At 36.7% G+C, this 22,846-nt stretch overlaps 1 pseudogene; it reads left to right on the top strand.

The window, feature by feature from the left end:
* Positions 1 to 265: 265 nt before the first annotated feature.
* On the top strand, positions 266 to 1,672 carry LOC128588497 (tryptophan--tRNA ligase, cytoplasmic-like; annotated as a pseudogene).
* Positions 1,673 to 22,846: the final 21,174 nt, after the last annotated feature.

Below are 22,846 nucleotides of genomic sequence, written 5' to 3'. Positions count from 1 at the left end.
TGTGTAAGTGTTCCCTTCTCTTCACACCCATGCCAGCATCTGAATCTTTGAGACTTTTTGATGTCGCTGTTCTCACTGGGGTTAGGTAATATCTCAAGGTGGTTTTGATTCGTGTCAAAATAATTTTTTAAAACCTTGAAGGGACAACTAAGACGCAACCATGGCTGAGCTGGCAGTGCTTACTGGCCCAGGAAGGCTGGTCTTGACTCAAGTGTTGGATAAATCCCCTGACACCCTAGCTAGTTGTGAACCTAGGTCCTACAAGATGATAGGATTGCCCAAGAGCAAGCCTTGTGCCTCTAGGCTGGATCTGTTTAACAGTGTAGCTGTGCAAGAAGAGATCCTGCAGTCCCTCAAAGCTGGAAAGGCACCAAAGGATGAAATTGATTCTACAGGGAAGATGTTGTTGTCTTTAATAATGAACTACAAAGCTGCCACAGGGAGGATTACAAAGCTGACTGCCCTCCAAAGAACACAGCATCTGAGAATAATCATGGGTCAGATGCCGCAGAAGTTGAAGAGGATTTTGTGGACCATAGACAGTATGCACAAGCAGTGCAAAAGGCATCGACTATGATTAGCTTGTTGTTTGATTTAGAAGCAGTGAAACTGACAAAGAGCTGGTAAACCGAATAGAGAGGGCTACTGGCCAGAGACAACACTGCTTCCTGTGTGAAGGCATCTTCTTCTCACTCAGAGATATTAACTAGGTTCTTGATGCCTATGAAAATAAGAAGGCATTTTATCTTTACACGGGCAGAGGCCCCTATTTTGCAGCAATGCACCTAGGTCACCTCATCCAATTTATTTTCACAAAGTGGCTGCAAGATGTGTTCAATGTGCCCTTGGTCATCATGACGGATGATGAGAAGTGTCTGTGGAAGACCTGACCCTGGGACAGGACTATGGCTGTGCTGTGGAGAATGCCAAGGACATAATTTCCTGTGGCTTTGATATCTACAAGACTTTCATGTTTTCTGACCTCAGCTGCATGGGGATGAGCCCAGGCTTCTACAAGAATGTGGTGAAGATTCAGGAGTATGTTACCTTCAAGTGAAAGGGATTTTCAGCTTCACTGACAGTCACAGCATCAGGAAGATCAGTTTTCCTGCCATCCAGGCTGCTTCCTCCTTCAGCAGCTCATTCCCACAGATCTTCCAAGACAAGATGGACATCCAGTGCCTTATCCTATGTGCCACTGATCCTTACTTTAGAAAATGAGGAACATTACCCCATAATTGGCTATCCTAAACCAGCCATGATGCCTCAACCTTCTTCCCCTACCTATGGGGTGCCCAAACCAAAATGAGCACCAGTGACCCCCAACTCCTTCATCTTCCTCATCGATACCACCATCAAGACCAAGGTCATTAAACATGCATTTTCTGGGGGGAGAGACACCGTTGAGGAGCACTGGCAGTTTGGGGGCAACTGTGATGTGGACATGCCTTTAATGTACCTGACCTTCTTTCTGAAGGATGACCACAAGCTAAAGCAGATCAGGAAAGGTTATACCAGTGAAGCTGTGCTCACTGGGTAGCTCAGAAAGACACTCACAGAGGTTCTGCAGCCCTTGATTACTGAGCATCACCAGGCGTGGGGCAAGGAGGTCACAGACAAGATCGTGAAAGAGTTCATGACTCCCCAGAAGCTGTCCTTCAACTTTCAGTAATAATATTCATTTTATATATGTATATAAGGACATGTATCAATAATCTCAGCCCAGTGAAAGCACCATTATAGGTAGACTTCTGTCCCATGGTCATCACTGGGCCTGGTGTCTATAAGCTCTAAGTATGTTCTCAATACTGCTTTTTCCTGTGAATTTTATCACTTCTGTCTCTTGTGGGCAAAACACTGGAGCGATTGGGTGTTGGCTAACATTTTATGGTGAGATAGAGAAGTTCAGCTGTGAGTCTCTCCCTCTTCCATGGCAACCTCAATGAGTAGAGCCTCTGGCTGGAAGTCCATTGGCCAGCCTATTCTGATTCACAGAGGACTGTCCATTTGAAAACATCCAGGGGTTCCAAATATGCTCTTAAAACCTACTCTATAAAAATATATCTTTCTGTGTATGCATATTTGAAATCAAAATGTCATTATTATAAAGCTAAAAGGTGTTTTGAAAAATTGATGTGGGAAAGTCTAATGAGCCCATAATGGGGGGGGATTTATACCTAAAAGCTTTGCAATACATTTAATTAAGAAATCACCCACTTTAAAGCTGCTCTTAACATGGAATAATAAACAGAATTGGGCAATTTTTATGAAGCTGAGTCTTATGAGTCAAGCGTTTCAGTTTACTTACTAAATTCCAGACCATGCATATATTGTACTCCAGAAATCATGCTCTTCTCTTTAACATACCAACTTTTTGTCCACCAAATAATCTTCAGCACTCCATCCTGCAGAAACCAACGGTGGCTTCGCCTCTGATTGTGTAAGATGCTGAGGAGATGGTGTGGCCTTTGCTTTGACACTTGACTGGAGTAGAAGTCAACAGAGCAGTGCCCTGGCCATGTTCCTGGGAGTGGATATAGCTAGAAAAGTGTAGTGTCAGCTCTTGTGGCCCTCAGCAGTGTCCGTGGGTGGGCTGTGTATAGTCACAAACCATATGCACACTTGGAAAAGCAAAGCCACATCTCAGGGAAAGCCCTTGGTTAGGGTATGGGTTTCTTCTTGACTGTTGGAGTAAATAAATTTGCTTCCCCCCAAAGAAAAAAACAACCTTGAAGCACCTATGCTTCAAATCTCATATTCATTTATGCTCTTTCTTGTCATTATAAACCATTCTGAAGTTCATGCTATAAATTTACATGTAAAAGATAATGAAGCCATTAGATATAGTAAGTGTATATCTAAAAGGAAAAGAAAGTTTTCTTTGAAAATATTGTCTTGGGATCCAATTTTGATGGTGTCCTTCAATGAGCCTATCTCTGAATCTTAGGTCATGACAGAATGTCTCCCATCAACAGAAGACTACCAGGAGTTGCTGCAAACTCAAATGCCTCCAGGGTCCAAAAGTTCTCTAAATCTGAATCTGAGCTATAGAATGAGTGTGAATGGCAGCATCCCTGAAATGATGATGATCAGAACACATCTAATGTTAGGGCTTTCCAAAAGTATTTACAGTTCAGAGAGCCTAGATATAACGTAGAAACTTAATTTTTCTGTAAGTAAAGTTGCCTAATCACAAAGCTGATATTTTACATTAATCAAAGTTTAACTTTCTAAAGGGGGATGGGTTAACCCTTTATCTATAAATCCTAATTTAAAAAAATTACTGAGGACAATAAAACCGTAATAGTTGTAGCAACTTTTCTTTGTGAGGATTGGAATCTTACCCTTTAACCATCTGGTGGTGAGCAACCTCAGAGGAGATGCGTCGTAATGAGGGCAGAAGTTAATATGAGGCCCAGTAAGTAGACAGTGCAAGTCAGAGGCAGAAGGAGAAAAATACGTTGACGGAAGGAGGGATTCAGACCCTCGACGGAAACCTTACTTCTAGCCATGTTGAGTAGGTGTGTTTATTGATCCTTCAGTGAGGAGAGATTTTATTTCTATTAAACAAGACTGCTTCTGAGTTGTATATAGTAAATTAATTGCCTCTGTGCCTAATAGTTACATATATAACATTAGTAATGCATATGTAAATGGAAGAGGCATCATCTTAGCAGCATGAGCCCTGGAGTCAGACTGTGACCTGGGGCGAGTTATTTAGCTATGTGACCTGGGGCGAGTTATTTAATCTCTTATTCCTCAGTTTTCTATCTGTACCACAAAGATAATGAATGTATCTTTCATGGGGTTGTGTGAAAAATTAAATAAGCTAATATAAGTAAAGCTCTTAATAAAATGCCCAGACCAGTATAAAAAAATCTTTAAGCAAATGAAAGCTACTCATTATTAGTAAATAGGCAAATGTAGTGTATTCATAGTGATGTTTAAGTTATTTTATTTTTATTGTCATTGATAAGGCCCAGAGCTAATGAGCTTCATCTGGGAAGTACAAATCAGGTTAAAAAAAGTGAATGAAATGGGTCACACAGACCAGATTGCTTTCCTAGGCCAGGGGTATACAAAAATGGTTGGAAATTAGAAGTCTACTTTTATAAATGCAGAACCCAGGGGGCCATACCACACTTACCCAGATTGTGTTCCTGAAAATGGTTCTTTGTGAGAGACAGAGAGGCCTGAACCTACAGATCTAGTGATTGAGAAGTGGTAGTAAAAGCAACTTGTTAGCACCAACCATACCACAGGGTCTCTAATCAGACTGGCACAGAGTTAGATTTTGATGGATAACTCTGAACACTGAATATACGTTGTATAATATGGTTTTGTTCTTCTAGGCATTATTTCTACATTTCAGAGTATAGGTACCAAAAACGTCCAGCTTAGAAAACTGAGGCACTGACTGTAGATGAGATCTCTCTGTCTGCTAAGAACATTTCGCTATGCGTTACAATAAACAGGCAAATGCTGTGAATGCTGCTTGTGCTTGGACTTCCCAGTCTCCAGAACTGTGAAAATGATGCTTCTTATTTAAATGCCGCCTGGTCTGGGGTGTTTTTGCAATAGTGGCCCAGGTGCACCAAGACAGCCTCTTCTCGTGCAGTTCACTCTGCCCTTTCCCACACTCACACATGCAGCTGTTTTCTCATTGAGATCTCAGTGTCAATATCCCAAAGGGTCATTCTCTAAAAGTGCCTTCTAAATTATTATTCTGGTTTTTTTTTTTCAGGCACTTTTTCCCAAATGATATTTATCAGACAGTGTAACCATTTCTTTATATATCTTTGTTTTTGTATGTTTCCCCATAAGGGCAAGAGCACTGCTGATTCCTCATCACCCTCAGCACTGGACAAGTGCGTTGTACTATGACAGGAGGCAAATTCACGCTGTCGTCATCACAGATTGGCGTATTTATCACAACAGTGTTTTAGGAGATGGCCATACCTTATCTTGGAGAAGGGATCCCTTTTTAAAATTTTGCTTAACGTTAGCTTTGGTCTACATGGTAATTAGTGAATGGTCCCATAACTCATTGGTTATATCCTACAGCAATATTTCTACATCTCTCTTTTACATATTGCTCTGATGTTTACCAGGAAGTACAATCACAGGTTCTTTGTCACACTTGGTTCAAGGCCGATGACTTGCCATACACTGAAAACCACTCACACTTTTGACACTTATAAGTGAGTGTGAGCCCTAAACCACCACAGACATTTAATTAACTTGACAAAAAGAACTTAAGTAAACAGATGAGTAACACATTGTTAAAGAGGGCTTCAGAATTTTGTCTTGATTTTACATGGCTGAGAATATACTGCTTTTTTTCAGGGCATTCTGTTATACTAATTATCCAAAATTAAGTTTTATCTTCCACAAATAAAAATATCAAATATTGGTTAATATTGAAATTACAAATGCTTCTAATTCTAAGAATAGTTTGCACTGACGATTTTGTAGACCATAAGAATCTACTCTACTTTTATGAGAGCAAATACCATATTATGCTCGTATAGTTAGGAATAAGGAAAGCAGACTTGGAATGCTGAGAACAAACCTCCTCTCCTTCTGACAGCACGAAAAATAAACCTTGGCAGCTGCATTTCAGCTGTGGCAGAATCTATCTGACAGCTTTCCTCTCTATTGCTCATAAGAGGATGACTTAAATGAATTAATGTCAGGTGGATCAGTGAGATTCTGTTTAAACTGACAGAAGATCATGTCTGTACAGCTACTTTTAGATTTCAGCATTAGTCTGAAGAGCGGGAGAGTATTTAAGATTGAGTTTGTGAATACCCAGTGTATTTCTTTTTCTTTGAAAAGAAAATCAGCATTACTTCTAATATGTGTGTGTGAGGGATGATTTAGTCAAATAATAGCATTAAGGCTGTCTGATGAAACTGGGTAAAAGCTTACGCATTTTATGCCGCTGTGTTTTTGCCTTATAGACTCAGAAGTGATCTGGATCAGATGAAATTGAACATCAGTAGTCAATGTCTAAAAAAAAGCGTTAGTCAAAAACACAGCTTTTAAGAGTGGCAAAGACCTTTTAAGGTCAAATAAAGCAAAATCTTTAGTATAGATAAGGGGCTAAGCAAAGAGTAAGAAAGTGAAGAAGATAAAAACTTGGTTATGTACTACTGTTTATTTTTATTAATTTAGAGCATCTACACTGGTCAATGGGTACCAAAGGAAAAACAATAGTATGTATGCATATATAGTTATGAGACCATTTGGGCTATTAATTTTGAAATAATGATATTTAACAATTTGAGTTTACATCCAATCATTAGGATTTCTAACATTTAACTGACCTTGTTTTAGGGAGACATGTGTGTGATTAGAGCTGTATAAGATTTTTATGAGCTGCAGTGTGTAGAATGAATTAGAATGAGAACAGATGAGAAAGGAGAAATCAATTAGGAGGCTATTGTAGTTTAGAAAAAAGCAATAATGGAAAATTATGGTAGAAACAATGCCCCCAAAGCATTCTGAGCCTAATGCTTTTGCAGTCTTTGGCTCTGAAGCCCTAAGGTACACGGTAAGGAGGGAATGATTAGGTGTGAGAAAATGAAATCAGTGACTCTGCAATATTGTTCAAGACTTTTCACAAATGAAATAAAAGTGAGAAATAGAAAAATACATGGAAAAACAGAAAGTTTCTCTGTGAATTTTTGTGTAAAATGATCATGTTGGCCAGGCTAGTAGAATAAGAACTCGATAATACAAAGAAAAGTGGATATAGTATAGTGCTTGGTACTTGGAAAGGAAAAAAATATATTCCCCGCCATCCAAGCCAGCAAAAGGAGAGAAAAAGCAAAGATCGATGTTCATATACCTAACCCAGAGGAAAAAAAAGAAACAAGCAAGACAAAGCCCAGGGAATCTAGCATGGAGGGCAAAGCAGCTCAGGTGACTTCTTTCTTCTCTGAAAAAGGCAGAGTATTTATGAATGCAAGTAACATAGAAACGGGAAAGGTGAATTGGAGAGAGCAAAAGTACTTTATTTTTATTTCAAATTATTATGAGGGTACACATTTTTAGGTTGCATTGTTGTCACTTCCAGGGTAAAGTTCCACTTGTAAAAGAGCCTCTACCCAGGGGGCGTGCAGGGCACCCTCACAGTGTGCACAATAGCTGAGATCCTGCCTCAGGCCTTCCCTCCTTCTGTCAATCATCTTCCCCCCTCCCCTTGTCCCTATGCCCCCATACTAGACTACATTTGTGTTTTATTATTTGTATGAGCATATAATTGTTTGTATATTGGTTTCATATTAGTACTGAGTACATTGGATATTTATTTTTCCATTCTTGCAATACTTTACTAAGAAGAATGTGTTTCAGCTCCATCCAGGTAAATGTAAAGGATGGAAAGTCTCCATTTTTTAATGGCTGAATAGTATTAATGTCACACATATATAGTTTGTTGATCCATTCATGGATTAGTGGGCATGTAGGTTGCTTCCATGACTTGGCAATTATGAATTGAGCTGCAGTAAACATTCTGGTGCAAATGTCTTTGGGGTAAAATGATTTTTGTTCTTCTGGGTAGATACCTAGTAATGAGATGGAAGGTCCACTTTTAGTTCTTTGAGAATCTCCATACTTCTTTCAAAAAAAGGCTGTATTAGCTATCAGCTAATGCATCCTAACTGCAGAATGTACATTCTTTGGAGTGCACAAGAAATATTCTTTAGGATAGAACATTTTAGGCCATAAAACAAATCTGTTAATTTATAAGAATTGACATTATGCAAAGGATGTTCTCCAGGTACAGCAGAATTAAATTAGAAATCAACATCAAAAAGGAACATAGGAAATTAAATACTTTAAAATTAACCAGCATACTTGTAACCCATGGATCAAGGGAGAAATCATGAAAAAAATTAGAAGATATTTCAGACTGAATGAAAAATACATAACATACCAGAATTTATTGATTTCTAAATTTATTTCAGAATTTATTAATGTAACAGTTTTTAATACATATATCAGAAGCAGAAAAATCTCAACTCAGACATTAAGAAACTTGATAAAAAAGCCAACTTAGTCTAAAATACATAGAGGAAAAGAAATAAGATTAAAGAGAAAGCAATGATATAGATAACACAAAACAATAGAAAATAATGATACATCTAAGAGTTTTCTCTGAAAAGATCAACAGAGTTGACAAACATTTAACTAGACTGACCAAATGATAAAAAAGAGCGCAAGAATTACCAAAACTAAAAAGGAAAGAAGGAAAATTATTCCTGACTTTACAGAACATTTAAAAAATTACTATGAATAATATATGCCTGAAATTTGACAAGTTAGAAAAAATGCACAAATTTTAACAAAAACAAAACCCACCAAAACTAACTTAAGGAAAACTAGGAATGTAAATAGACCTGTAAAGTAAATAAATGGAATTATTAATTATAAAATGTCCCAGGTTTCTTAAACAAGAGATAGAAGAAAACATTCTCAAACTCACAAAACATTTCTTTTTAAAAGAAAAAAAAAGAAAACTGAATGTTCTATTTTATTGTAAAAGATTGAATTAGTTCCCCCATAAAATCAAGAACAGGGGTTATTGCTATTTAAAGGTTTATAGAAAGTTATAGCTATGAAATATAGCAAAAATGTTGGCAAGAAAACCAGTTATAAAATTATCTTTATTCACAGATGGTGTGATCATCTACACGGAAGATTCCAAGAAACCCACAAAATACTACTTTAACAAAAAAATTAAGCAGATCTCAAGAGTTCAAGAACAATATACAAAAGTTAATTGGATTTCTGCTTTCTAGAAACAATAAAATTCCACAAACTAAAATTTAAAAAGCAATTCCATTCAAACTATTACCAAAAATGTACTTAAAATATTATTTTTAAGCATGTACAAGGTTTGAACAGTGAGAAGTAAAAAATATTGCTGAGGGAAGGCTTACATGAATAAAGACAAATTCATGTTTATAGATAGGAAGACTCAGTTAAAATGGCAATTCTTCCAAAATTTACTCATAAAAAGCAATGTAAACCCTATCAAAATATCAGACCTTTTTGTAGAAATCAACAAATTGCTCCTAAAATTTATGTAGAAATATAAGTACATATGGTAATCCAAATAATATTCAAAAAGACTCCAGAAGTTTGAAGAACTTAATTATCCAAGTTTGAAAGCTTACTATAAAAGTGAAATAATCAAGGCACTGTGATAGATAGATCAATGGAACAGAAATTAGGCCCTAAAAATGAGAGTTCAGAAATAAATCCTCATATTTATGATTATTTTCACCATAGATGAAATATTGTCAGTTCATTGGAGAAATGATAATCTTCTCAAAATCTGTCACAACCAGATGTCCACATGCAAAAAATAAACAGATGTTTAAACATCACACAATACATATAGATTATTTCAAAATGGGTAATTATCTAAATCTAAGACTGAAAAAATTACTTCTATGAGAATGCCAATGAGAAAAGCTCTGTGATCTTTGAGACAGCGTTCTTAGACATAATGCCAAAGCATAACTCATAATAGAAAATTTAGTAAGTTGAATTTTATAAAAATTTAAAATTTCTATAGTTCAAAAGTCTCCATTAAGAAAATTAAAAGTCGGGCGGCGCCTGTGGCTCAGTGAGTAGGGCGCCAGCCCCATATGCCGAGGGTGGCGGGTTCAAACCCAGCCCCGGCCAAACTGCAAAAAAAAAATAGCCGGGTGCTGTGGCGGGCGCCTGTAGTCCCAGCTACTTGGGAGGCTGAGGCAAGAGAATCGCATAAGCCCAGGAGTTGGAGGTTGCTGTGAGCCGTGTGACGCCACGGCACTCTACCTGAGGGCGGTACAGTGAGACTCTGTCTCTACAAAAAAAAAAATAAAAAAAAAAAGAAAATTAAAAGTCACACCAAAGGCCAGGAGAAAATAAATACAAATAATATACTCGATAAAGAACTTGTATCAAAATTCATAAAAATTTATTTCTACTCAAAGATAAGAAAATCTGATTTTAAGAAGGGGAAAATGATTTCAATAAACATTTTCAAGGACGATATAGAAGTGGCTAATAAGCATATGAAAAGATGCTCATCATCATTAGCCATTAGATAATTGCAAATAAAAACCATGATACAAACCACTGTACAAGGTCAGATAATTCACAAATTCATCCTAGAAAATGTGCTACGTAACTCATGGCTGAATATCTCTGTGGTCACCAGATGGCCAAGGGGAGTATTTTGAAGGTGACCATAGCAATATACAGCAATGAGGTAAGAAGCCCATTTTCGAGGATGCGTTCATGAACTTAATTGTCATCTCTTGTACATTGACAGCTCTGATGGCCATGCCAGAAAAACAGTTCCAAAATTGCCTTGAAGGATGGACAAGGGACTGGCATCTGTGCATCAGTTCCTGAGGGGAATACCTCGAAGGCAATTGCAGCGAGGGTCAACCATGAGGTATGTAGCACTTTTTCTAAGATGAGTTTGTGAACTTAATTGTCAGAACTTGTGCCTTCACAGTAATGGCTATAGGAAAAATTAGGGATAATACTGTTGGGGGAGATACAGACAAACTAGAACACTTGTTCATGGATGGGAGGATTGCAAAATGTTAGAAATATAATACAGTGCAACCATTGTAGAAATCAGTTTGGCAGCAACTTAAAGAGTTTTAACAAATGCACTTATATGACCCAGCAATTCCACATTTTGTTATCTACTCAAGAGAATTAAAAACAGGTCCATACAAAGAATATATATACATATATATATATATATTCACATATATTTATAGTGGCATTTCCATAACAGTCTCAAACTGAAAACAGTCTAAATGTCTATGAACCGGAGAATAAACGCAATGAAACACCTCTGATTCAGCAATAGAGAGCAGCAAAATACTGACACATGCTACAATGTGGAGGGATGGGAAGCCTGTCGAAGAAATCCAAAGCAAAAGACTACGTATTATATCATTTCCTTTAAATGAAATATCTGGAAAAGGAAAATCTATAGAGAAATAAAGCTGAACACTATAGGCCACTGCGAATTTTGAAGTAATAGCATTGATGAAGATTCTTTAAAATTTGATTTAATGTTCCATGAAAGGAATAGCCACTTTACACATACAAATTATTTTTAATCATTTTTCTTGCCACTCCCATTAATATCGTGAACTGGTATCAAATTAAAAAAAAATAAGTTGATGTGCTAAGATAATTTTCCCAGAAGAACATAAAGTTTTTAAATCAAAGACAGAGTTTTTAGGTTATTATTTTACTAATTCTGCTTTTTTTTTTTTTTTTTGGCTGGGGCTAGGTTTGAACCCACCACCTCTGACATATGAGGCTGGTGCCCTACTTCTTTGAGCCACGGGCATCACCCTAATTCTACTAATTTTTACTACTGTAAAGGAAGGAGGACGTGAAGCTGGGCTAGGCAGGCTTCACTGATGGTGAAAGCAGGCAGCATCTTGGGTGGGTAGGGGTGGGGTGAGCCCCAAGAGGAGCCCGCTTGGGAGGGGTGGTGGCAGCTGTGCTGAGGTAATACCACTGCCCTTTGCTGTAGCTGCTTCAGTCTCAAAAAGGGTGTGAGACCCACCGTGAGGCCCTTCCTGGAGCAGCTGCCCTCATTAGCTTCAGAGCTTAAGAGGCTTGAGGGGTTCCCCGAAGGCCAGGATGATTTCACAGTTGGGCTGCAGGCCCAGCAGTCACTCACTCACCCTTCCTCCACATTGGGAAGTCAGTCCCAGCTCTCAGCCCATCCTGAGCTAGCAGGCTGCCTCTTTTCTTTTCCTTACTTGTTTTTTGTTTCCTGTAACTTCTCTGTTTAAATCCAGCATTCTCTCTTGAATAACGTATTTAAAGTGATTGTCTATACACTATTTTGGTTCTTCTAAGTGGAAGACGTGGGCATGAAGTGCTCTTAGTCAGCCCTGGTGAAGCCCCACCTTCAAGAATTAAAAAAAATTAGGATTCTAACTATACGCAAAACAAACAGAAAACAATAGATTAAACCATCAACAATTTAATTGCTATAGAATATTCCAGTTTATATAGTACACTGGAAAGTAGCATTAATAGTAAGTATAGCTTTAAAAAATTTTACTTATAGGTGAGAGGTATGTCTGAAATTTATTTTAATGCCAAAAATGTTGAAGAGTACAGCTAAATAAAGAACGGCAGCCACTTCATGCTGCTGAGCTGTGATGGATGTGTGGATATTCATTGTACTCTTTTTTTTCCTGTTTGATAATACCCATAATAAAAATTTTAAAAGATATAGCTGTTTTATAAGGAAGTATGTGTTAAAGAATGAAAGGTGAAAGCTAAAGTTTAATATGATTTTTTTTTTCCTGGGGTGGGAAACTACTTTGTAAATATACTAACCTACACATTTATTTCTCTGTCTTTACTTGTCTTTTCTCCCATTCGAAAATCTACCCATCCAATAATTCAATTTGTACTGACCCCTGACTCTTCTAAGGTAGTGTACAGATCACTGTAGAATATAATACTATTTAAGGCAAGGTCAGAGAAACGAACACAGAAATGTGTACCTGGAAAAAGCTCAGGGGCTCATTTACTGCAACCTGAATTTTGTAAGTGATTACCTTGAGGCTCAGTATATTAGGCAATGTTCCCTGAGATCACACCAAGTTTCTAGTGACAGAGAAACATCCAAGATTGAAAAGTCTTTTTTTTTTTTATGTCATGGGTGATGGTTCATATAGACTTGATGTAACAAAGATATTTGTTGAGTTCTGTCTACTGGAATTGTGAATGTGGACCATGTATGTGATAATGGAATTGTACTTCCCTATATTCTCTTATAAAAACTCATTTACTAGCCACAGTGGACTGAGTCCACTGAGTTTTTCAGTAACATCCAATTCTGCTACATGTGGTACATCTTCAAGAGCTGTGCAAAAAGATTTCACAGATGTGGAAGTGATATAAAAGCAGACCTTACAAAGCTAAGTAACTTTGGCAGATTCACTTTAAGAAATGGCAGTTTCCATGGGATAAAAAGTATTTTGACATCAAAATATCTTAATAACTTTATAAGGTTGTCAGTTTTTCTTAGGAGAATTTTCTCTATCAAGATAAATTAGAATTTTGCCTCTGGTTTCCAAATGAAGGTTGCAAAAGCATGAAAGAACTGGTGCCTAAAAAAGCAATAAGCTTGCTCTGCCTTAGTTATAACTACCCTGTTTCCCCGAAAATAAGACAGTGTGTTATTTTAAGGTGTGCTCCCAATGATGCGCTAGGTCTTATTTTCAGGGGACGTCTTATCTTTCCTGTAAGTAGGTCTTATTTTTGGAGGATGTCTTATTTTTGGGGAAACAGGGTATATGAAAAATACTCAAAACTTTGACACTGCATGTCATATGAAAATTGTGTATAATTTGGAAATAAGGAGTCTGTGTAGACTTACGGCTATTTGAGGCTCAGACCTTCACCAACTGTGTGATCTAGGAGAAGTAAATAAACCTCTCTGTGCCTGTTTCCTTATCAGGTACACGAGACTAATAATAAAACCTACTTTGTAGTGTTTGGGTGAAGATAAAGTTGCATAAATCATTTAATGCTGTCAGGCCAGTCCCTGGCAAATTGTAAGTGTTCAGTTAGTGCTAGTTAGTATTAGTCATTGTGTTGTTGATTCAACTATATAATAATTTATGGTAAAAAATTCATTAATCACAATTAGCTAAGTTGACTTAGACCACTCATTTTCAAATGTGTTGATAATTTGTGGCTGTGGTTATTAGTTTCCTCTACTTCCCTAAAACAGGACCCAGTTTTATTTGAGATGGCAAGGTATTCAGGTGTTAAATGATACAGCTTGGTAAAGTCCCTTGTATAAACTTCGGGTTATGCGATATATGTGTATGTATTATCTGGGATATTGGGATGTCTGCTTAAAGGGAAATTCCTTAGCTTGAAAGTGCTCCATTTCCCCCTCATCTCCTTTCCTCCTATTTCTTAACCAGAAAGAGAAAAGGATATCGAACTGCTGTTTTGGAACATGAAGTATCCAAAAAGATGGAAGCCATGATTAAAAATGGCAGAGGAGAAAAATAAAATAGTGGCTCCACTGACATGGTAAAACGTCGTTACCACCTTGGCATTGTCTAAATCCTAATTTCTAAAAGAAAAATGGAAAAAAATTAGAAACTTATACTGTGTTTAAGCCTTAGTTATTTAAAGTTTTTACTTCTAGTTGTATAAAACTTTTAACTGATATGTAACCACTTAGGAAGAATGTTTGAGATGTAGTTTCCTTGTTTCAGAGATTTTCATTCATTAGATCTTGGTAAAGGGCCAGGACCAGCTAGATTTGAAACAACTACATTAGAGCATAAGATTATAAGTTTCTGGATCATGGAGATTTTGTTCCCTGGTTATAAATTAGCTTTTGTCAATTTCAGAAGGCAAATTCCTGTGAAATGACAGAAGGGACAGTAAAAAGAACCATTGTATGGGCATCGTGTACACATTACTCAAACCATTTGGAAAGCCTGTTTACTACGAATGGGTCAATAGTCACATTTTCACAAAGGAAATTTAGAGAGAAAAAAAAAATTAGATGAAATTTTAAAAAAGTTTGATGTGATACAGTTTTGGCAGGGAAGAAAAATAAGTTTTATTTTGCCAAAATAATGGAATAATCTAGAAATCTTCAAATCAATTGGGAGAAGTCAAACTTTTACAAAGAAATTCATTTTATGTGGTTGGTCTATGGTTTTCAGCAGAGCCTGAGGACCAACAGGCTAAGCTGTTCTGATACTAAAGTAGTATGTTCTAAATCACAGTAATTTCAGATAAAAATTTTCAAAGATTAATGCTTAAGGCATGCTTATGTTAAAGAAAGGGACGTAATCATGGCTCCAGAAAATAATTCTCTTGACAGTCATTTGCACACAAACATTTCTTGGTATGAATCAGGGAATATATGCTCAGAGGGGCCATTGTACATGAATATAATAAATGAACCTAAGAAACCAGCCAGTCTCAACTCTGGTAGTTTCATTCAGCAAGATCAAAAAGCTATTACCCAGTGTGATCAAACCTTTTCTGGGAACAAGGTCTGAAAGGGTCAGAATTACTCAGCAATTCGACCTTCATTCGCTCTCTTTCAAGTTGAAACCCACTTGGCTGATATTTTAATAGAACCTCTCTTTAATGGGGTAGTTCCATTGAGATCCTGGGTAGTAAGTAAAAAGTATGCCAATGTGATTTGGATCCATTTTGATACCTTCTAAACCAGAGCTCCAGAGCGGCAAGGTCAAGTTTCCTTAACAACCAACAGTTTTTACTTAGAGTAGGACACAAAAGCCTATTTTGGATGTCCAGGCACCTTTCTGAAGAGAAAAAAAATTCAAGGTTATTTCGCTCCATGTGGAAAATAAAAAGCTTATTGTATCTCTTTAAGATCAGCGTGGATATTGTTCACCTTGGCGATCATTTTCCGAGCTCTCATTACTCTGCTGAGTGCACCCTTCTCCAAGTTGACCGCACGTCTGTGTTTGAAGCACTTGTGGGCCCTTTGGGAGGAAAAAAACTTTCCTCGCTAAGTACCAGGCATTTTTATTGTTATTATTCTTATTAAGTCAATTCCCAAAGTCACATCCACTAACATGGCATTTTCCAAAATGACATACTGCAGCAGTGTACTGGGAAATGCTGTGCAGCTGGCTGTCTTGCACCAACCTCATAAGTATTGCTTTTGTGGTGGTACTTTTGGGAATGACACCTCTCTTTGGTGTTTCAATGTGCCCACAGGTAGGAAGTTATTAAGGGAATAATGATGGGCAAAAGCAGGTGGCAGATACTTTATGACAGGCTCATCTTCCACTGAGGGCATCTGTTGCTTAAGAGGGTATGAAGTCTCTGTACATAAAGACTGGCTCTTGAGAATAATCAGGGTGATGATATTCAAACACATTCTTTGAGAACCATTAGAGTAATCGACTTAAAATACACTGTGTTAGGAGGTGTCAATTCCGAGAAATATGTCAGGTTTGTGGAAGCATGTCTTTCCAATTTAATTTCCAGAGGGAATTTGTATAATGCTTTTTCATTAAGTGATGGTGAAATCTGCAGTGTATATATACACAAGAAATTAGGCAATTGTGCAGAATGAGAATCCAGGGAACAAAGTTATCACCCAGATTTTCACAGCAAGGTATATCATGAGTACATACATCAAGGATATAACTCTCAGAATATTTACTTGATGGTAATGATTGCTAACTTTAAGAAATAGAAAACTGCTTTAGGAAAGGTTTCTGAACATAAATATATTTGCTTTGGTTTCAGTTTGACATAATTTTGCATTAGAAAAAAATGATATATTTTAGAAGATAATATTTTTTATTTTTATTTTTTTCTTCTTTGAACTTGGTAAATCCTACCCATTCTTAGATAAGGGACTAAAAGGAAGGGGTGAGTGAGATTTGGGTAGAATGCTTAGTCACAGTGCAGGCTTTATGTTAGAAGCCATTAGTACATACCCCGACAGTATTACTTCAGACACACCCTGTCAATTAGAAGTGATAGAGGTGGCCAGGGGCTCCTGAAATAGGGTTAAATCCCCTATTAAACCTACGCATTCCTTTGGGGTCACATGTCCACATAATAGGATGGTCTTCATAAAACTAGGGTGAGCCCCTGAGTGGCAGGCCCCATGGTATATTTGTTTCTATGTAACCTACCCTGACTCAGAGGGCCTCAAAGAAGAATTCAAAGTGTATGGCCTGAATCTGATTTTGATGAAGCCATAGAAAACGTGGGGTTGCATTTCAGGTGTTTTGTCCAACTAAAAATGGATGGGAAAGGCCCATTAAGAAAATGCAGAGTAGATATTTATATTCCTTCATTTTCTCTTTTGGTGCTCTGAATACAAGTGGGCATAACACAGGTGTTTTTTTTTCTCAAGAGAAAAGTTGAAAGGAAAAGAAATTTGACCACAAATTCCTTATGAAAAATTTGACTCTGTTATTAAAAGAATTCTGGACTTGATATTTGTTCAGAGTAGGGCCAATCATACCTTATGCTGGCAAGGCACAGTGGCTCACACTTGGAATCTAGCACTTTGAGAGGCAGAGGTGGGTGGATTGCTTGAGCTCAGGAGTTTGAGACCAGCCTGAGCAAGAGTGAGACCCTGTCTCTACTAAAAATACAAAAAAAAAAAAAAAAAAGCTGGGTGTTGTGGTGGGTATCTGTAGTCCCATCCACTTTGGAGGCTGAGGCAAGAAGGATTGCTTGAGTCCATGAGTTTGAGTTTGCTGTGAGCTATGATACTATAGCACTCTAATGAGGGCAACAGAGTGAGACTCTCTCAAAACAAAAACAAAAATATCATACCCTATGCCTATTATCATTAAGAAGTAGTCACCTATAATTCTTTTTTTTATTATTAAATCATAAATGCATAGATCATGTGTACATTAATGCATTTCTGGGGTACAATGTGCTGATTTCATATAGAATTAGGAGCATTTACATTACACTGGTTAATATATACCTCATCTAGTTTACTTAATTATTGTGCCTATAATTCTTAATAATCAATTACTAACCACTGATTTAAAAAAGTTTTTCTCTGCATAAATGGAAACTATGTATTTTATTTTAAAAGAAAAAAGACATCACCAAATTTTATGTAACATAGAGGAATAAAAAGGACTATATTTGTCCAGTTGTGAGGAATATCTATTTCAGAATAATTGTAAAACTCAGCACGATATGTCTGAATGTTTATAAAAGACAATCCCTGACCAACTTTCCCATCTTTTAGTTTTCCTATTTTTCACTTTGATCCAGGTCAGAGAACCATTATGACACAGTATTGACATTCTTCTTTGAACAATCAATAAATGTAACAATATCTTTGTTAAAAATGAAAATATGTAAATGATTTCATTTAGTTAGCTATGTTTTTGAGAGCCAAAATCATTTTCATCTCTTCCTTATATTAGGATAATTGGGAAAAGTTGGGCATATATTCAACCGCAAAATCAAACTTAAATGAAAAATTATGATTCTAATTGAATCCTGCATGGTTCCAGATTGGTCAAACTGTAACTTTCATCTCTCCATAATGAGAAAAAAAATCTAGAAATTAGAAATATGGATTGCATCAAATTTGGACCTGTGCAGATTATCTAATGATAGTGTAGAAACAACATATGGAACTAGCCACACCTTTTTATCAGTAAGTTAATCATGATTTATTTGTATTTCCATTTAGATATAATAAAAATGAGTAAAGTAAATGTTTCTATAGGTTTCATTGAAGAAACATGATAAAAATTTATTATATTATTGATAATTTCTTATTTTCAGATTAACTTCAATATTAAGTAGAATCTAATAAGACGCCAAGGTGATGTAGATAGTTGTAGATGATTTCTTTTTTCAGTAATATTTTATTACTTTATTACAATGAATAAAAAGATGGTTTATTGTTATTCTCTATCAGACGTTTATTCATCTTTCTCAATAGATTGCTTATGATCCAATTTCTTTTGCTGTAAGCTTATTTTAAAAAGTAAAATAAACCACTTCTACTTTTGAACCACCAATTACTCTTTGTTTTATCGCCTTCTTGATACTAAGCCACCTTTAATTTTCTTTCTTTCTTTGTTTAAATTAATTTGCAAATTCAGCCTTACATTTGATTTACACATTTGCTGTTAAATATTTTCTTATCTTTCATAAATTGCCCTTGATACTGTTAATGAAAACGTCAAATACTCAGTAGAAATTAAATAGATGGATAAAAGGAAGCGGATGAATCTAGTTAGCTCTGATAGTACTATTTACAACAGGCAATTATATTGTAGTAATTAATATTTCTAATAAATATGAATATATGATATCAAAAGAAGTTAAAGAATACATGGATTGCTATCTTTCTACAAAGTTGAATTTATGTAACTTTAAATATTTCTAGGTACTTTGTAAATTTATCACTTTCGAAAGCACTTATTTCTCTAGGAAATAGGGTGATTCAAAGTATGTTTGAACAGTTAAGATAGGAGTGGCAAGGTTACTGTATGGGAAAGTAGAAGGTACATTTCTAGGGCATAAAGGAGAATCATGAAATTCTAACGTAACAGAATTATACAATTATGAGCTTATGGTAAATTATTTAAATTGGTAATTTAAAAGCTATTTGAGTCTAAATGTAATGAGTAAAAAGAAGAAAGCAGGGGGAAGTGGTGAAAGTCTGTGAAGTAAGTGCTATGAATCTCCGATTTGTCCCTTACTGATTATTCTCTGTTAGGTAGGTTACTTAATCTTTCTGAGCTTCACTTCCATTTTACCCCAAATGAATAGAATAATGCATACTTATGATATTGTGAAATATATATTGGGTCTTTATCCCACGTTTGTTTCCTGACATACAACTCTGAAAATCCTCAGAGTCTCCAAGGTGCTGTCAACATTGTAGGCTAATGTTGACTATGGCTTCAGGACTGGGCTGGTCACCAGAAAGGCATGGCGTGATTAGAGGGCTGGGACTTTCAGCTCCACCCTTCTAAGCTCTGGGGAGAAGTAAGGGGGTTAAGGTTAAATTGATCATCATTGGCCAGTGGTTTAATCAATCATGCCCATGTAATGAAGCCTCTGTAAAACCCCAAGAGGACAGGACTTAGATAGCTTCCAGGGAGCTGAATGTAAGGAGGTTCCTGGAGGATGGTACACCCAGGAAGGGTGTGGAATCCCTATGTGTGTGTTCCCATATCTCACCCTACATGTCTCCTCATGGTTTCCTTTGTAATATCCTTTATAATAAACCAGAAAACATAAGTAAACAATTTCTTTAATTCTGTGAGTTACTCTAGCGAATTAATCAGCCCCAAATAGGGGGTTGTGGGACCTCAACCTGATTTCATTTGGTCGGAAGTTGGGGAAGCCTAGACTTGTGATGGGTATCTGAAAGCAGAGGGAAGTGTGGGGAACTGAGCCCTCCCTCCATAGGCTCTGACATTAACTCCAGGTAGATGGTGTTGGAATTGCATGAGAAGACAACCAGCCAGACAACCACTGTTTGGTGTATGGTGAAAAATGCCCACATTGGGTCACAGAAATCTTTGTTTTGGTCTAAGAGCAGAGGAACAACAATTTGAGTTTTTTCCAAACACTATGAAAAGTAGTTATAATAACTAAATGTGATATCATGGGTAGGCAATCAATACATTGATCTTTGGTATATTATATCCTAATAAATCAAGAACAAACAAGACAGAGATAAAATTTCCATGATGCTAAACCACTGGGCAGCCATTTAAGAGTACTTCTCTGGCCTTTAGTGAACCATACAATTTTGCCTCAACTCTACTGTAACAGAAGTAAAGGCCTGAAAAAGGGCAAATATTGTATGAGTTGTCTCTTTAAAAATTCTCACCCTTGGCTCAACGCCTATCGCTCAGCAGTTAGGGCACCAGCCACATACACCGGAGCTGGCAGGTTTAAACCCAGCCTGGGCTTGCCAAACAATAATGACAACTACAACCAAAAAATAGCTGGGCATTGTGGCAGGTACCTGTAGTCCCAGCTACTTGGGAGGCTGAGGCAAGAAAATTGCTTAGGCCCATTGGGGTAGTTGTGAGCTGTGATGCCATGACACTCTACCCAGGGCAACATGGTGAGACTCTGTCTCAAAAAAAAAAAAAGAAAGAAAGAAAGAAAAAGAAATTCTCACCTTATTGGCGGAATTAAAGCCTGCATTCCTGCCGGAGGTCAGTAATCAGAGGAGCAGAGGAGTGATCTATGTTCTTTGTTTTCTAGTATTTTACATCACAGGGGATGGCTCAATGGAATTACTCTGTCAGAGGTCCCAAGATAATTTTCACCAGAGATGCTATAGTTAAATAGCAATAGCCTAAAGTTGACAAGCCCCTTTACAAACCTTGTATTTCTGCTTAAAGGGGGGGACAATGGTTCTTTAAGACAAGATCCCATAATCCTCCTCTCTTGCCAGCAAATTAATATACTTGTCTTTTCCTCAAACTATTTTTCATCATCTTCATTTGGACTCAGGGACAAGTATTGAACTTTTGGTAACACTATGTCTTTAAGAAGTATTTTAATTAGTTTTGGTTAAAAAAAGGCCAAGTTAATATCTTGGCCTAGATTTAAACAGAGTGTTTTTAGAAGGAATTTTTCTGTATCGAGTGTATAATAATGATTGGAAGTGATCAGGAGGCCACTCCACTAGTACATTTTCTGAGGATATTTATTTAGGAAATCTCCTTTGAATGGTAAGTCCTTTCAAAGGTTAAAATGATGATGGTCCTTCACAAATTTACACATTTATATAAATTAATTTAATTATAATATGTTTATATTTTCTAACACCTTATCAAACTAAAGAAATGTGAATTTCAGGTTAGTGTGTAGGAAATAAAAAAAGGGTCACTTGGAGAATTCATGTGTAATCAGAAGTAGGTGAAGAATCTTAGCTGGGATTTATGGTGCCAGCGGTCACCTTGTGAGCTATGCTTGTTTTTTTTTTTTTTTTAGAGTCAGAGTCTCACTTTATCCCCCTTGGTAGAGCGGTGTCACAACTCACAGCAACCTCCAGCTCTTGGGCTTAGGTGATTTTCTTGCCTTAGCTTCCTGAGTGGCTGGGACTACAGGCACCTGCCACAATGCCCGGCTATTTTTTGTTGCCGTTTGGCCGGGGCCAGGTTTGAACCCGCAACCCTTGGTATATGGGGCTGGCTCCCTACTCACTGAGCAATAGGAGACGCCCAGCTGTAAAGGATAATGTTCAAATATACGTAGAAAGGTGTCAAAGAGAAAGTTTTCCTAATTATACATTTTAATATAAAGCACTGATTTGCAAGTTTCATTCTTTTTCCCCTCAGTGTTTAAACTGCTATAGGGTAGTGTCTTTCAGCCTAGGAGCCCCCCTACTGACCTCCTGGGAAATTGTGGCCATCAGAGATGCTAAAGTGAATTGAAGAGATCAAATTCTACATTCCAGTTAAATTGATCTGGCTTTGAAATGAGTTTGGTATCCAAACTAGTCTTCATCTTAATTTTTGTCTTTTGGGAAAATATAGACCTTTCTTTAATTTTATTTGTCCATGCCTAGAGGCATGGTAATGGATGGGTTTTACTATGAGGAAAAAAGCTGTAGACAAGCACATTTATCACCACCATGAGTGAATTCTGCACTTATATAGTGTTAAAGTAATGGCTTTGAACGAATATATTAACTCTACTGAAAACTCAAAGATTATAATTCTACTACAGTTAAATTTATTATACTTTTAGGCAAGCCCTTTAAATGGCTGTGATCTTCTGTTTAATATGTATTGTGTAGTGGATAGCAATGCTGCTTTTTTTCCCTTTTAAATGACTGTGCTGTCTGCTGGCATTTTCAGCTGCTACTTTAATATGCCAAGATCCCATTATGTTCTATGGTTGATGCTTTTAAGATGAGATGGTGGCTTTTCTGACCTATTTGTTGATTTATTTTAGCAACTGAGAAAGTATCAGACCACTGAGGTTGGATCCTATTAATCTTTACTTTCTGTCTTTTCTTGCTGTAATTTTTCTGAAAGCTGAAAAAGAAAGAGTGCTACCAAGTATGCATATAATAGAAAATGTTTTAAATTGGATGTGCATCACAGTTTTGAAATTGTGTTTCATGGCATTGGTATAATATAATAAATAATTGTTTTAAAATACATTTATTTGACTTGCTTGAAAGTTCCTATAGCATATTAATATGACAGTTTTGATGTCTAGGTTTTTCTTTTTGTAAGTGTTAATGTACCTTATAAATACCAAATATTACTGTTGGAAGAAGTGAACTTATATA

This window comes from Nycticebus coucang, chromosome 6 (assembly GCF_027406575.1).
Source record: "Nycticebus coucang isolate mNycCou1 chromosome 6, mNycCou1.pri, whole genome shotgun sequence".
Taxonomy (NCBI): domain Eukaryota; kingdom Metazoa; phylum Chordata; class Mammalia; order Primates; family Lorisidae; genus Nycticebus; species Nycticebus coucang.
This window is presented reverse-complemented; position numbering and strand designations above follow the sequence as displayed.